The sequence below is a fragment of the Lemur catta genome, chromosome 8, assembly GCF_020740605.2.
Source record: "Lemur catta isolate mLemCat1 chromosome 8, mLemCat1.pri, whole genome shotgun sequence".
Taxonomy (NCBI): domain Eukaryota; kingdom Metazoa; phylum Chordata; class Mammalia; order Primates; family Lemuridae; genus Lemur; species Lemur catta.
The window spans coordinates 18,354,473-18,372,622 of NC_059135.1; positions in this window are offsets into that span (position 1 = coordinate 18,354,473).

Genomic DNA, 18,150 nt, shown 5'->3' on the forward strand with positions numbered 1-18,150 from the left:
TCCTATTCATCCAGGGGTTGCTGGTCAGTACAGTTTGCCCTCGGTATGGGCGAGGTCCACAACCGCAGAGTCAACCAACCGGGGATCAAAAATATTGGGGAAAATAAAAACCAATAAAAATAGCAGTACAACTATAAAACATGACACAAATAAATACAGCATGACAACTATTTACATCTCATTTGTATTATATTAGGTATTATAAGTAATCTAGAGATGATCTGAATTATTTGGAGGATGTGTGTGGGTTATACGCAAATACTATGTCATTTTATATCAGGGACTTGAGCATCATGGATTCTGGTGTCTGAGGGGACCTGGAACCAAATGCCCTGTGGATACTGAGGGATGACTGTATTTGGTTCATAAAAGGGACCAGAAAAAAAATTGTTAAATTGTGTTGGAGGCCTATCTCTTTCCTCTCAGAGTTTCCAGCCTAGTTAGGAAAATAAATTAAAAAGGCACTAAAAAGGAACAAAAGGAAAACTTAAAGTAAGGAACCGAGCATGACCTGGGGCTGAGGGGGCCGGCAGAGGAGATGAGTGAACAGCAGGTTCCCCGGGGCTCAGAGTCACCTGAGAGCACTCTGCGAGCGCCTTGCTGAGAGGGTCACTGGGATAGGACCACTTTGATAATGCCTTATGGGACCTTTAAAACGGCCCTGAGATTTCTTAAGGATTGTATTATGGAGGAGAGTGCAGTGGGCTGGGAGACAGCTTCACAAAGGCAGGGAGAAGGGAGTCAGCCCACACAGGCCTTGAGAACCCGGCCCCATGAGAGGGGAAGAGCCATGTGTGTAATGGGAAGGACATCAAGAGCCAGCAATGTCTTTGACCTTGACTTTACCTCTTATTTAGCTGGGGGCCCCAAGGCAAGCTGCTAAATTTCTCTCAGCTGCAGTTTCCTCATGGGGTAGTAATAACACTAACATCTACATCTTTAAAGCATGTCTGTGTGTATGAATCAAATGAGAAAAGGCACTTGAAAGTGTGCATTTTGGAAACTAAAGCAGTGGGACACATTTCACGTTTTTCTGAGGCTCTCCCACAGAGAACTACTGAATCCCTGTCTCTGTGGGGATGGAGTCACAAAGCTACATTTTTTTGAAAGTCCTGGGTTTATTCTGACATGCTGCCAGTTTTAAAAATTATACCTCCAAGTCTCTAGGGAAAAAAATGTATTAATAATTTGTAAGGTTGTTGGAAAGAAGGTGGAGAAAGGTAGTAAAGGCTCAGTCCTCGAGGGTTCAGAGGTGACAGTGACAGATGTTGCCCAGTTACCCCTCATCCCTTCCCTCTCCTGGGATGCTTCATGGCAGCTCCAGGGTAAAGTCGTCATCCGTCATCGGTTAATGCTTATCAATCGGAATCCTGGCCTGCAGTCTCTCTCTGCCTGCTCAGCCCCCTGTTGCAATCTGGCTCCCCAGGAAGCAGACCAAGGTGGGTAGGAGGAGTTTATTTCAGAGCATGCTCAGGATCAATACCTAGGGGAGAGTGAAGGATGGAGGATGGGGCAGAAGGAGAAGTTGAGCTGTGGTATGGTCACAACAAAGGCCTCAGCCAACCCCACGTGGAGCTTGGACTAGTGGTCGGGGGTTGGGAGGGTCCTGTGGATGTGTCACACATAGGGGCAAGGGTACCGGACGCTGGAAAGGGGTTGTGACCTCAGGTGAAGAATTCCTAGAGGTCAGCCGGTTGTCTCAGGGACCAACACTCTCAGCAGCTAGGGACATTGCTGTTTCAGTCTTGAAAAGGGTGGTAAAGGAGGAGGAGTGTGGGCAGCACAGCCCACGCTGCACTATTGCCTTGTTGCTGCCTAGAGCACTGATTTGAATTCTCCTTTCCATCATTCAAAACCCTCTGTAGCTCCCCTACTGTGCTCCAAAGATGTTGACATTCAAAATTTAGCAAAAGCTACATCTGAACTACTCTTCTAAACTGATTTTCTACTGCTTTTTTATATGTTGTTTTTGTTCCAGGCAAACTAAGCCACTATCCTTTTCCTATGACTACCCTATACTTGCCCTTGAATCTTGTATCAATTAAGTTCTCATCCCCCTCTCATTAATTTCTTGCCATCCTTTAAGGTACATGTAATAGACAACTTAAAAATTTTTGGCTGTTTACATCTTCCCCTTCTCTTCTGATAATAATATATCCTTTCTTCTCAATTCTTTCTCTCTCTCTCTCCCTCTCTCCCCACCCACACATACACACTTTTCTCTGTTTTGTGCATGGAATATCTTGGCCAGAGGTGCTAGCATGTAACAAGGTTTTAACCAACTGTGAAAACAGCAAAAGATGTTTTTACTTATTAATAGAAGGTAAATGCTTGCAAATTATTGCTAAGTCAAAATCCTGTGATAACAATCAAATGTTGCAGATATAAAACATTACATCTTTCAGCTTAATTACCAATAAACTCATGCCCCCCCATGTTGAGCAGATCTCTAGTCCAAGAATGCTAACTCACATGTTTTTATAGTTTCAACTATTAAAAAACTTACCAGCCCATGGCAAGAAAACCAGACTTTGCACAGGTAATTAAATTCAGATTTATGTATTCTCCCAATTTGAAAAAGTATGACTTTGAACAAGTCAATTTCCTCCTCTGGTCCTGGACTTCCCCATTTCTACACGGAAGCATTGATGATCACAAATGTCACTGTTAGTCCTAATGGTCTATGATTACAGGAAAAGGAAAGAGAATACGGAAGTTTATCCATGCCCATCTCTTCCCATTCTCCTGTTCTCTTGTCCCACAGGATATAGTCTTATTTAACATCTTATGGCTCCTCAAATGAGCCATGTTCTCTTGCCCCCGGCCTTGAGCACTTTCTCTTCCCAAATTCACTTTCTCTTGGGCTGATTTATTTCTATGAATCCTGTGGGTATCAGTTTATGTATCACTTTCTCTGAGAAACTTCCCTTGACCACTTGGCTTAGGTTGGGCATCCATGCTAGGTACTCTCATAACATCATATACCCCTATCAAAGCATGCTTCTCACCTTACACATTTGTTCATTTAATTGTCCACACTCCCCACTCACACCCCACCAGACTGCAAGCTCAGAGAGAGCAGGATCATATATATGGTAGGGACTAAAAAATTGACACTTGGATTAATTAATTGATTCATGAACAAATGTGACATAAAGCAATGAAGAAACAGCGCATGATCATTGTTTCTAGTCCTAATTTAACAGATATTTATTCTTTTTCCCACTGTGGGACAGATGTTCACATCTAACCCATGAATTGTCAGTGAAAAAGGTCATTAACTACACCAGGGGGAAATGATGCTGACTGCATTTCTAACCTCCTTTGACTTTCCAAGAACTGCTCTAAGTACATTCTGTTTTCGAAGATCAGCCCATGTCCTGCTTCCAAAATCCTGTCCCAGCCTGTTCAGCTCATCCCTGGCCCTGGTTGCAAGGGGGATATTGAGTCCTGTAGTTTCTGAGCCAGTTCTAGCAGAAAAGCAGAGATTAGGGAGGTTGGAGGAAGCAGCATTTGATATTCTTGGCCTCTGGATGTTCCCTGATTATTATTTTTTAATATCCTGAGGACAGATTAGGATGAAGCAGATTAGGGAAAAGTCATGAGATATAAGCCATAACTGAGCTGCTCTCTGCAGCAGGCATCCCCTTGGGGAAGGAAGCTGAACACATCCTTCAGTAAAACAGGGTAGGACGTGGGCCTGCTGGGTGTGGGAGTAACCAAACCAAATGCAACCCATGAATCAGCTCTTCCTGCTTCTCGCTCTGCCCCACTTATTGCTAACAACTGGGTTAGATGACACCTGTAAGAAAGACCCGATCACCGAAGGTAACGGTGGAGATCATGGGTGACCTTGCCATCTCCCCTCGCAATGCACACATTAGTTCTCCTTACATATATACTGAGGATTGTGTGCCAGAATCATGACAAATCCTGCCTTTACCACAAATTGAACTATGTTAGCTATGGAAATCTCAGATTGAAGCTTTGAATTTTTGGCAGTAGAAGTTAAAGCCCCCACTGTGTCAATTCCCCATATTGGGACATGAGGGACATCTCTGTCTTGTCTTCATGAGCCTTCGGTGAGTGCTGAGGATGCACACAGAGATGAAGGAGCTGGGCACTGCCTGACAGAGAGACCCAGGGTGGGTTCTCAGGTAAGGCTCATCTATGCAGCTATTTATGTGGATGACCAGGGACAGTCCCAGTTTATGCCTGTTGTCCAGAATAATTGTTATTAGTGTCCATATTTCCCTAAAAAACTCTCTCCTATTTGGACGATAAATTCTATTACCACCCTAGCTATGACTCAGAATCCATTGGAGTCACTTCTGAATTGTTCACCAGAGGGTCCCTCTGAAGTAGTGGCACCTGTTGCAGACATACTTCCCTGAGGACACTCAGTTGTCCCTCTTCTTTCTGTCTTCCTTCTCTCCTCCTTTTCTTAAGCCAAGGCAGTCTTACATACTCCCCCTCATTGGTACTGGGAGGAACACTCAAAGATCAGAAAGACGTGCTATAGAAACTACCCCATCCTGGATCTATTAGCAGGATTTAACTAACTTTTCTTTTTCCTCACATTTCTTTCTAACGAAGTCAATTCAGATTCCTTAAGACAAATCTCAGAAAATTCCAGAGTGCTCTGGGGATGAACATGTGCATGTGTGGCCCAAGAAGGAAAGGCATGACAAATGTCAGGTTCTTGGAGAGTCCAACGTGGCATTTTACACAACCTAATTCAGTCGTGAATGGTTAATCAGCAACTGCTAAACAGAAAAATCCCCAAGTTAGGGAAATCTATGCCAGTCCAAATGGTCAGCAAAACATAGAAAATGCTCCTCTACAGCTATGCGCTGTATAATGATGTTTTGGTGAACAACTGACTGCATATATGATGATGGTCCCGTAAGATTATAACAGAGCTGAAAAATTCCTATCAGCTAATGACATTGTAGCAGTTGTAATGTCATAGTACAATGCATTACTCACATGTTTGTGGTGATGCTCGTGTAAACAAACCTACTGCACTGCCACTCGTATAAAAGTATAGCACCTACAATTATGTATAGTACACCATACTTGATAATGACAATAAACAACTATGTTACTGGTTTATGTATTCACTACACATTACTTTTTACCTTCCTATTTATTAAAAAAAAAATGAACTGTCAAATAGCCTCAGGATGCATTCCAGAAGAAGGCATTGCTATCATAGGAGATGACAGTTCCATGCATGTTGTTGCCCCTGATGACCTTCCAGTGGGACAAGATGTACAAATGGAAGACAGTGACATTGATGATCCTGACCCTCTGTAGGCCTAGGTTAATGTGTGTGTTGGTTTCTTATTTTTTAACAAAAAAGTTTAAAAAGTAAAAAAAAATCAAAAATTGTTAAAGATAGAAAAAAGCTTATAGAATAAGGATATAAAGAAAAAGTATTTTTATTCTGTTGTTCGATGTGCTCGTGTTTTAAGCTAAGTATTATTACAAAAGAGTCATAAAGTTAAAAAAAATTAAAAGTTTATAAAGTAAAAAAGTTATAGCAAGCTAAGGCTAATTTATTATTGAAGAAAGAAAAATATTTTTTATAAATTTAGTGTAGCTAAGCACACAGTGTTTAGGAAGTCTACAGAGGTGTACAGTAATGTCCTAGGCCTTCACATTCACTCACTGGCTCATCCAGAGCAACTTCCAGTCCTGCAACTCCATTCATGGCACACAGGTGTACCATTTTTTATCTTTTGTATGGTATTTTTACTGTACCTTGTCTATGTTTAGATCCGTATGTTTAGATACACAAATACTTACCATTGTATTACAATTGCCTACAGTATTCAGTACAGTACATGATGTACAGATTCATAGCCTAGGAGCAATAGGCTAGGCCATATAGCCTAGGTGTGTAGTAGCCTATGCCATCTAAGTTTGTGTAAGCACACACCATGATGTTCACACAATGGCAAAATCACCTAATGATGCATTTCTCAGAACTGCATCTCTGTTGTTAAGTGATGCGTGTATCTGCTAGTTGACTCCAGCCTGCTCAAGAGGAAGTTTGGTAGCAGACTGTGTTGTTACTATCTGAATAAAGCCAGGGGACAGTGCAGTTGAACAGAGTACCAAACAATGTTTTGATGAGGAAGATGGGGGTTATGATCACTATTGTGCCATTCTAGAATATGTAGCTAGCTAAATGAAATGGTGACATTTTAACACTCAATATTAGCTTTCCACATTGTGCTTTATATATAAACTCTGATGCCGCCATGCCACATATGTACAAGCTTCCATCAAAGTTTGGCATCTTCTTGTCATTTTTGCTTTTAGCTCAGTTTCAAGTGCCTCTTAACCTGGATTATTAACTATAGCCTTTAGTTTCTTTCTCAGTGAGCTGCTCTGCACAAAATCGGGTCAATGCACCTCTAGCCCTTGGCCCTGGACCATCTTCAGAGCAGAGCACGGCAGGTGGAATTCAGTGTCCTGCACATCCTGAGTTCCTCCTCAGACACCTCTGTGAGCTGGGGCCCGTCTTCCTGGCTCTCTGTACATTTCCCCCAGTGAGCGAAAGGCATCAGAGCCAACTGCTACCAGAGATTCAAAATATTAATAGTAATAAGGATAAAAACCCTAAAGGAATAGCTGCAAATAGCAGACCCTATCCACAATGTGACATGTTTTCTAAGCAAATGTGGAGGGGGAAAAGGGGGAGAAGAGATAGATCAGAAACCAAGACTAACATCTGATTTGGTGCTGCCAGCCCATTCCAGGTCTTGCAAAACAAGAGGCTATATTCAGGCTAGTTTCTGGGAAAGAAAGTGGATCTGTATTTGCTCGTAGGTGCAGCAGGAAGCTTCTGCCTGCCAGCGAAGCGGTGAGCCACGTGTTGCCATTGGATCGATTGGACGAAATATCCAGCTGTGCTCTCCCCAAGTGGGGAGCTGATTACTGCGGAAAGACACTCATTGCAAATCAGGTGACTTCACGTGGAAACTATAACTTCAGGTAAAAGAACAAGGACTCTCGGAGATGAGGCGCACAGGCTGATGAAACAGGCAAAGGGGAATCGAGGCTCCTTCCAAAGGTCTGCAGGCCGAATCTCTTCAGCGTGCAAGTGGCTTCAGAATTGCACACACAGCCAGGAAATGGTTAGATGGAAAAACGAAAGAAAACACCCACCTTAATGTGCACCATACAAAGATCCAATGACTATGGTCTTACAGCAAATACCAGAAAACTGTCCAACACAGACTTTTTCCATGATGTGTATTCAGCTAGTTCAGTTCGAAGACTCAATATGCAAATGGTTAACTGACTCTGTACAGGTGTCTTTTCCTTCTAAATGGGGATGAAATCACCCTCTCTTTGTCAGATGACTGTTTTCAATACTCAGTCCTACCAACAGGAAAGGCAGTTTCTGTAACTTTGATAAGCCATTATGAGATTTTCTAATTCTCACTAATTGGAAGTTCTGATATGTGGTCTGTTTACTCAACTAATGGAAAAAATAAATAAAATGAGCACATATTATCATATGGTGACTTATATGTAATAATACTGGGAAATATAGTTTAAAATTTATGATATCTCACTATCAGGCCATGCTTTGCACGTTGTGTGACTTAGAATAAGTCAGTTAACATCTCTGAAACTCAGTTTCCCCATTTACAAGGATAACAAGACTGGGTCCACCTACCTTATATGGCTATTTTGAGAATCAAATATAAAGAATATAAAAATGATTTGAAAAGTATATAGTATGCTTGCAAATGCAGACTAGAGTTATGAGTTGAGGCTAGCAAAGACTGGGTCATTACTGATTTAATCATTTAATTAAAAGATCCACTTTTTAGAAATTTAAAAAATAGTAAAGGAATCTCTGTGATTCTTTCTTTACTAGGAAAAAAATATGCTTCCAGAGCATTTCCTTTAACTCACATTCCATTTTGCAGACTCTTTGAAAATTACAAAACGAAGTTAAATTTCAGTTGTGGGATAAACATTTTGTCTTTATCTGGAAGGGTAAATGTCGGTTTCCATTAAGCAATCCCAATTTCAAGGGCTTCATCTGAGCCATAAGCCATCATTCTCTACTTGGAAGGCAAAGGAATAAATTCTGACGCAGAATGGAAACTCAAGAGGTTGGCAACGGACAGAGATTCTTTATTTTCAAAAGCTATGGCAAGAATGAGATTGGCAAACAACAATGGCATGTGCGCATGTACTTGTGTGTTTTTCCATTTTAGGATGAAAGTAAATAATATTGATATAAAAGCAGTGAGTAATTTTTAATTTTTCAACACGGGTTGAGAAAAGCGTGGCTGACTTCAGAGAAGGAGACACCAAGAAAAATTGAAAAGAGGAAAAAGGAGGATATATATAGTTTGGTTTTACTGGCATTACTGTTACTGGCATTGGTGACTGTAGATTTTGTTGGTTGCCTTTTCAGCATTTTGCTCCTTTCCTCCTTTCTAAAAGAACCCGCAGTGGATCAGGAATGACACCCTTCTCCACAAAGCCATATGTTTCACATCACAAGCATGGGGATCCCACTGCCTCGCCAGAGGTTGGGTTTGAGTGGGCATCTGCCCGCACTCCTGGTTAGACACGGATATACAGAAGGGAGTCTTCTGGGAGGTTTATGAAAAAGATCCCTTCATTTATCTCATGATGCAGCCTCTTGTTCAGCTGGAAGGTGCTGTGGCTGAAATAAGGAAGCCTTCTAGGGACCCTGAGAGGAGCTCACCAGAGGACAGCAGATCAGAAAATTAAAAAGCCCCTTATGATAAAAGCAAAGAGGTCCCCGGGATATTATTTAGTAGCTGAAGAGCCAACCTGGAGTTGGCCTCCATCTGGATTTCTTTTTGTATGATCTATAAACACCCCTATAATTTAAGTCACTTTGAGTTGAGGGTTTCTATAGTTGGCAGCTGATGTTATCCTAACTGATTCATTAACCATCTCTGCTTAAAACTTGGTGCTGACACTGTCATGGCATTGAACCAAGTGAAACTGAAGGACCATGAGAGAAATGAGCTGAGCTGGTGCCGCGTAAAGAAACATCAACCAATCACAGTTGAGTGAATTGCCAAATAGATTAAATACATCATGCTAGGTTCTTGAGTTAAAGATCCAATTTCTGTCCTTAGGGAGTCCAAGATCTAGTATTCTCATAATTTCAAATATATGGTATTGCATTCTCACAAGCAATGAAATATACACATATTGCTCTGAGTCATAATTTTTCCCACAAAAGAACCTCTGCTCCTTTGTGTCTCAAATTGCCTGTTTGTGATTGTGTACTTGCTTGCATATATACTTTTCTCCATCCATTTCAAGCAAAAATGAATGTTTTAGAGTACTACATCTTGGCTGAATTAGGACTCGCTAAATGGATATTGTTTTCAATAAAGTACCTGTTATGTACTAGGCATAATGCCAGTGGCTTTAGGGGATATAAAAATTTAAAAAGACAATCCTTGTCTGCAAAAGGCCTACAATTTAAGAGAAAAGATACATAAACAGATAGTTGCCATAAAAGTCAATTTGTACTATTTCAAAGGCACAAATGAGAAACTTGTATGGAGCAGAAGGAGGGACAAATCACTTCTGGTTAGTGTTATTAGTCAAGGTTTCATGCAAGACATGGAATTCGAGCATCACTTTGAAACACACATGGGTTTTCAATAAGCAGTGAGAGTCCAGTGCATGAGCACTAGAGATGGAGAGAACAGCATCACCCCAGGGTGCCAGGAGGAACCTACAGGGCATCTTCACTGATGGGTCCGGTCAAATGTTGAAACGACCCAGAACTGGGAGGGGATGGCTGAAATACTTGGATGACAGAAACCAGACTCCAAATATCTTGACAGGCTGGAATGAGACTGAATCTAATATGATGAAATTGAACCAGGCTAAATGTACCATTTTGCGTTTGATTATTAAAGGGAAAAACATCCCCAATCACAGCTGCTTATGTGAAAAAAGGACTTTGTGTTTTTGTTGAATGTAACTCCATATGAATCAATGGAATCATTGCCAACAAAGCCAAGATATGGCCAGGTTGTATTTCTCTCCAAAAATATAGGATGCTTTATCTTCCTGTTCAAAAGTGATCACAATGTACTGTCTGTTGCTGCCATAACAAAGGACCACAAACCCGGTGGTTTAAAACAACACACAATTATTTTCTTACAGTTCCGAAGGCTGGAAATCCAGTACAGATCTCACTGGACTGAAATCCCGGTGTTGGTAGCCTGCAATTGTTTTCTGGAGGCTCTATGGAAGAATCCATTTCCTGCTAGTTCTTCTTGATGTGGAATTCCATTCCTTGAGTTTAAAGGACCAAAGTCTCCATTTTCTCGCTGGCTGTAAGCTAAGGGCCATCCCCGGCTTCTAGAGGCCACAACCTTCCTTGGCTCAGGGCCCTCTTGCTACAATTTCAAAGCCACTAATTGCAGGTGGAGTCCTTCTCACATCACATCTGACCCATCTTCTATCATCACATCTCTATCTTTGCCACCAGGAAAAGTTTTCTGCTTTCAAGGACTCATGTGATTACACTGTGCACCTGCCTAGATAATCTGGGATAATCAACTCCTCTTGAGGTCCGTAACCTTAATCTCATCTGCAAAGGCCCTTTGCCATATAAGGCAACTTATTTACAAATTCTAGAGATTAGGGCATGGGCATCTTTGGGGGACCATTATTCTGCATGCTACATACTGACCTCTCATCTGTACTGTTCTGCTCAGTGCCGGGTGTCACCCTAACAGCTGGACATTGATAAGCTGGGGCGGATCCATGTGAGGATGACCACAGCGGTTAGAAAATTTATAACTGCCACGTAAAATGTGTTTGAGAAAACTGGAAACATTTACCCTGGATATTTGGGAGTAAGGGGAAGGATAAGAGCTATTTCAAATCATCTTAAAGCCTCTCATTTAAGACGGATTTATTCTGTGTCACAGAACATAGAGCAGAATCGAGAGAAAACAAGACAAATTTCAGCTCCATGTAGGGAATGTGATCCCTAGTCACCAAAAATGGCCCCAATGAACCTTGCTTCTTGGTATTCAGGCCCTTCTGCAGCCCCCTCCCACACTGAACTTGAGCTGGCAGGTCACTGGCTTTACTCAGTGGAATGCAGCCGAAGTGACCATGCAGGACTTCTGAGTCCAGCCACTGAGAAGCCCTGGCAGCTTCCATTTTTACACTTTTGAAAACTCTGAGTCATCATGTCAGAAGTTCAACTATCCTACTTGGAGACTATGCAGAAAGACCACATAGAAAAATCATGTGAAAAGGCCAGATGGAGAAGAAAGGACCTAGGAAAACATGGAGAGGGAGAAAATCTTCAGTGTCCCAGTTGGGCCTGCACTGGACTGCAACATCATGAGACACCAGAAGCAAGGCCAGCAGTGCTATCTAGCTGAGCCCGAGTCAACATGCCAACCCACAGAATCAAGACCTAAATAAATGGTGGTTGCTTTAAGCCACTAGGTTTTTGGGGTGATTTGTTATGTACCAATAGCTAACTGATACATCCATTCAGCTAATTATATGTGAGTGTTTGTAACATGTCCAAACATATTTTGAGTTTCTCATTATAGAATACAAACTAGAATTTGTTTTATTTTACTATTGATTGAAAAACAAAACAAAACACCACCGGCTTTCACAAATCTTATCAGCTTTTGGCCAGCACTGTACTTGATTTAATGTGCTGTTTATAGACATATGCCTATATATATATTTCCTTTTCCTAACCTGGTGATTTTCTTGTAAATCAAATGTGTGGAGCACTCTTAGTCATTTTGCTGTCATAATTCATCTACATTTAAAAAATTAAAAATCTTAAAGTACACTTAAACTGGAACATAGGTCAGTAACTAAAAGCAGATAGTTTAAAGAGTATGTTTAAAACAAGTGAAAATATATAAGATAGTGAAAGAGAAGCAGGGAAACCAGAAATCTCTTATGTTAGTCTGTTTTGTGCTGCTAAAACAGAATACTTGAGACTGAGTGATTTATAAAGAACAGAGATTTATTTCTCATAGTTCTGGAGGCTGGGAAGTCCAACGTCTGGTAAGGGCCTTCTTCCTGTATCATGTTATGGTGGAAAATGGAAGAGAGGAGAGAGAGAGAGAAAGAGAGAGAGAGAGAGAGAGATGTCAAACTCGCAGCCTCAAGCTCTTTTATAATGGGCATTAATCTATTCATAACAGCCTTATTGCTGATATGAAGAAAGTTTCAGTGGTCTGGATAGAAGATCAAACTATCCACAATATTCCCTGAAACCAAAGCCTGATCCAGAGCAAGGCCCTAACTCTCTTCAATTCTATGAAGGCTGAGAGAGGTGAGGAAGCTCCAGAAGAAAAGTTTGAAGCTAGTAGAGGTTGATTCATGAGGTTTAAGGAAAGAAGCCACTCCATAACATAAAAGTGCAAGGCAAAACATAAAGTGCTGTTGTAGAAGCTTCAGCAAGTTATCTAGCAGATGTGGCTGCCAGATGAAGGTGGCTATACCAAACAATAAATTTTCAGTATAGACAAAAGAAGACTTATATTGGAAGAAGATGTCATCTAGGAGTTCCGTAGCTAGACATAAAAAGTCAATGCCTGGCTTCAAATCTTCAAAGGACAGGCTGAGTCTACTGTTAGGGGCTAATGCACCTGGTGACTTGAGATTGAAACCAATGCTCATTTATCATTCTCAAAATCCTAGTTTCCTTAGGAAATATGCTAAATCTTCCCTGACTGTGTTCTATAAATGGAACAACAAAGCTTCAATGACAGCATCTGTGTTTAAAGCATGGTTTACCGAATATTTTAAGCCCACTGTTGAGAGCTACCGCTCAGAAAAAAGATTCCTTTCAAAATATTACTACTTATTGACAATGCACCTGGTCACCTAAGAGCCCTGATGAAGATGTACAAGAAGATTAATGTTGTTTTCATGTCTACTAATACATTCTGCAGTCCATGGATTAAGGAGTAATTTTGACTTTCAAGTCTTATTATAAAGAAATAAACTTTGTGAGCCTATAGTTGCCATAGATAGTGATTCTGCTGCTAGATTTGGGCAAAGTAAATTTAAAACTTCCTGGAAAGAATTCACCATTCTAAATGCTAGTAAGAACATTCATCATTCATGGGAAGAGGTAAAATAGCAACACTAGCAGGAGTTTGGAAAAAGTTGATTTCAACCTTCATGGATGACTTTGAATGGTTCAAGACTTCAGTGGGGGAAGTCACTGTAGATGTGGTGGAAATAGCAAGAGAACTAGGATTAGAAGTGGATCTTGGAGATGGGTCTGAATTGTGCAATCTCATGATAAAATTTGAACAGATAAGGAGTTGCTTCTTATGGATGAGAAAGAAAGTAGTTTCTTGAAATGGAATCTATTCCTGGTAAAAATGCTATGAATATTGTTGAAATGACAACAAAGGATTTAGAATGTTACATAAACTTGGTTGGTAAAATAGAAGCAGGGTTTGAGAGGATTGATTTTAATTTTGAACGAAGTTCTGCTGTGGGTAGAATGCTATCGAATAGCATCACATGCTACAGAGAAACCCTCCATGAAAGGAAGTGTCAATCGATGCAGCAAACTTCACTGTTGTCTTATTTTAAGGAATTGCCACAGCCACCCCAACCTTCAGCAACAGCCAACCTGATCAGTCAGCAGCCATCAACTTCAAAGCAAGACCCTCCACTAGCAAATAGATTATGACTTGTTGAAGGCTCAGATGATCGTTAGCAAGGCTGAGTTCCCTGAAGTACAAACATGCCCTCCTTCAGCTTCTACTGGCTGATTCTTTCTCTCTAGATCTTAGGCACAGGCCTTGGAGCTTAGGCAAAAGGAGCAATAGCTGAGAGAGACAATATGACACCCTCCCCATGGGCCTACGTAGCTACACAACAAGTTAGGGATATTGCCAACAGCCCAAGAATGATTTGCTCTCCAGTCATTATGGGATGTCTCTTTTGTGCTCTCTTAACTGTATCTTAGATCCTTGCTACTCAAGGTGTACAGCACAGACTAGTAGCTTCATCATGACTTGGGAGCTTGCTGGAAATGCAAAAGTTCAGGCCTCACCCCAGACCTACTATATCAGAATCTATAGGTGATTCCTTAACATTTGAGAAATACTACCTTAGACAGTGTTTCTCCAAGTCTTTTTCTTGCATTTGGTGGTGGTGGATGCAAAACATGTTTCAAATTTGGATTCTAGACAAACTCTCTTTCCATTATACTCCACTGCTAAACTATATATAGTCTTGATTCAATCTATGGCTCTGTTTTTACATTGATTGCCAACTCATCTTCTTTGTAAGCAGCAGGGGTAGACAGCCTTGGATGCGTCGTGCAGCTCTGAACTAGGCATGTGAGCTTGGACAAGTTACTTATTTAACCTTTCCAAGCTTCATTTTTAGAAGTGACAGAAGCAACAGTAACTTGAAAAAATAGGCACTGAATTTTTTTCAGTCTTCCACTCTCAAGACAAAACTCTGATAAGGGGCTGTCATTATTTCATAAATTATAGCATCACTTGGGTGAGGACTCAATTACCAGCACAGCTCTATCCTACTAAGAGTATCATGGATAGACACCAGCCCCTTGGTACACTTTAGCTGTTTACCTTCATCTTTCAACTGTATCAATAGGTGAGTTCCCACAGCATCGACTATGTCCTCAGCAATTTGTGAGCCCCTAATGAAGACACCAAATAAAGATAAAAAAAAAGCTACAGGTGCCACATCAAAGGCTGGACATCATTTCCCTCTTTCTCACCTACTCTCTACTTTGACTCTGCCTCTCCCATCATGATGACATGTAGCTGAAAGTGCTGCCTCCTTCAGGATAGATTGATTTTACATAACTAGAGATTTTATACCTTCAAAGCTTGATCCAGGAAGCCATTTTTCTCTCGAGTGAACCCTCACACTTGGTGGAAAGAGAAGTGAGAAGGAACCTAAGTGGTGGGCTTCTATGAGATCACAAACCTAAGCATCTCTGAAGGGGGAGAGAGGATGGCATCCAGTCCTACTTCCCAAGGGTTGAACTTCGGTTTCATGTTCTGTTCTGCCTTCTTTGCCTTTATAGGTTTTTAATTGGCTGAGCATCTAAGACTTTACATTTATATTTAATCACCTCACCCATCAAACTCTCTCTAGAGGCAGGAAATGGCCACTAAGTACTGATGAAGTGGAAGCCAAATATGTTATAATTAAAGACAAAAAAATGTTCTTTTTGAGAGCAAGTTTGAGAGAGTCAGATGAGGAATACACATGTGTATAGTGACCTGTGCTCATGCATGTGTATACCACACACACACCTGTCTGCCAACAGGTAGCCCTCACCACTGTGGGGAGTTTTCACTTTCACTACCATAGCTGTCCTCTCTCTGCCTTCATAGCCTACCTCCCCCTTCCACTAACCTCTTCGTGGGAGTTACTGTAGAAACTTCTGAGGAGTGAAAATAATTCCAAAGATAATGAACTTTCTGGGATAATTCATTGAAGTTCAGGCCTCCTATGATAATTTATTTGGGTTCCTCTAGTAAAGAAAAGTATCCTAATGAAGCATCCACTAAGCTTAGATTACTCTTGAAAGAAGAAAAAAAGAATAGATAATGTGTTTTGAGCAGTTATTCTGTACTAATTGTTTTACATGTCGTATGTCCTTTAACCACAACCACCTTAAGAAGTATCTACTATAATTCTGATTTTATGAATAAATCTGGGCTCAGGGTTTCACATACTGCAGATAAGATTCAAATCAAGGGTTTTGGTAATGAATAGCCTTAGGCTATCTCATGTGTATAGACACTATCACAGAAGCATGTCCAAATATGGCAGACTCTGATCCCAAAGGTGCGTGCTCAGGCTAGTCTTGAGGGACTCCATCTGATAGGGAACTTAAGAAGGTTCTTTCTTGTTTTCTTGAGAAGACAATAGCTATGAAAGCTGTGTACCTGTCCCCCTCAACTCATTTGGTGCTTCTAGCATGACTTTGTAGGGATATAATCCTTTTTCTATACATATAGACCACAAAGAGAGGAGCCAAGGGTGGATCACTGAACTTGAAAATTTTTTCTTTTTATTGATGGTCAAAAGATGTAGCTTCCGTGTATCATTTGATGAAGAATCTGGACCAGGACATAGGTCTCTACTACAGATACTGAGATTTCTTTCATTGTCCAATATTCTAGCTTCATAGTGATAAATAAAGGTTGTAGCTGCTAATAAAATAATAGAGATATCAATGCAAGTTTTATCACTGTGGAAAGATAGTAAAGAAATTGTAATCCTTTATCCACTGAATTTGTGGGCAAGGTCTGGAATGGAAACAGCAGCAAATAAATGCACTGTAAGGGAAGTATAATACCAGGAGAAAGAAAGGATGGAAAAAACCAAAAACCTTAAATAGGATTAAAAATGAAAAGCCCGGGATATGAGTCCTATAAGCCATGACACAGCTGAGTGGTCTCGAACAAGTCAGTTTTCCACTTAAGGCCTCCGTTTTCACATGGAAAATGAGGTGGGGAGAAGGGAGCAGTTCCTGATGGCTATGATTTTGTTTTCCATAGCTGTGCAGTAAGAAGCAGTAAAACACTGGATGGACTCCTTCCCCAGAAGAGCCCTCGGGTATTTTGCTCATTAAAGAGATTAGCTATCCATTTGCAGGGATGTCTCTCCAATGAGGTAGGGACAGAACAGCCCAGCACAGTTTTAGTTTTGATTCACTTTATGAAGCGCATATCCAATTCCCTGGCAAGTTAAGCCAAGCACGTCTTCTCATGTGTTTTAGGAATCAAGGCATTTGGCTGAGACAGAGAGCAAATGCCTCTTATTAATGTGTGACAAATCCATATGGAGACAAACACTGTTTCTTCTTTCCCATATGGCACAGCTGAGGAAGGCTGGCTTTTTTGGCCTTGAAATGGTTCCATGGACCAGGTGGGTGGTTTATTTCACAAGCTGGTGACAATCCAGCGTGTCTCTCCCACAGAGATGGGAAGGGGTGAGAATTCTTCTGTTGTAGCCCAGGGCTGTCAGCAAGGCCGTGACGTGGGCCATTGGTCCTTCTGCCAGGATGCAGGGAGGAGAACCACTGTGAGAAAGAAGAATGGGAAGTCACAAGCCAACTTGGGTGCTGGACCCGAACTTTCCTGGAACCCCAAGACCTTTGAAGTTTTGGTCTCATAAGAAGGAATCAGCTTTTTCCCTGGAAAACCCTCAAACTACTCTCCACCCCAATCTCAATGTAGTAAGTGCAGTGAGGCCTTCGGGGGAAATGGAGGCAAAGGAGGCAGTTCTCTAAAATGCCTTCGAACCACAGGTCCAAACGGTTGAGACCCAGTGGCTTTGACTTTTACATTGGTTTTGGCATTTTGCAAGACATGGTGGATTAGCCATTTCTCCTGTAAGGTTTATGGTACAGACAAAAAAGCATAGGAAATTGCACTAACAAAATATGAAAAAGTCATCAAAACAATAGCAGCAACAAAAATCCAAATCAAGCTGTACCTCTAAAATCATTGCATCTCTTTAAAAGAGTAAGCAATTATTATGGAAAGAACATAAGTCATCTCTGCCCTCCACTTTAAGTTGATGTGAACTAAAGAAAGTGACTTTTATTGTCCCTGCAACTTGGGATAACAAAACTAAGCTCTAATTTTTCATTAATAATCTTCTCAAATTAAGTTTTGATTCTTCTCTTTTTGCTGTGCTATGAACAAGTAACAGCTTTGATAAATATGTATTAATATATCATATGTCATATAATGAGAATTAAGTAAATATGCATATTTTCCATCAATGTGTAATTTGCCATCATATACAATTAAGCAAAAATGTAAACGGTTTGCTGAAAATGAAAAGCAGTTAAATGACATAATGTCAGATTTGGACGAAAATGCCATAGATCCTATTATAATCCAGAAAAGCAGAACCAGGTAAGTTAGGAAAATGGGTTTGCATACACACACATTTTGATTTCCTAGAAATGGTGATGGCAGGTATGAACTTAACAGTATGTTGAGAAGTCCTCCCATATTAAACATTAGGGAGGACTTCTTAACTATGGGAATTATTTAATCGACTGCCAAAGGAAGCTATGTTCTTTCTTGGATATATGTGTAG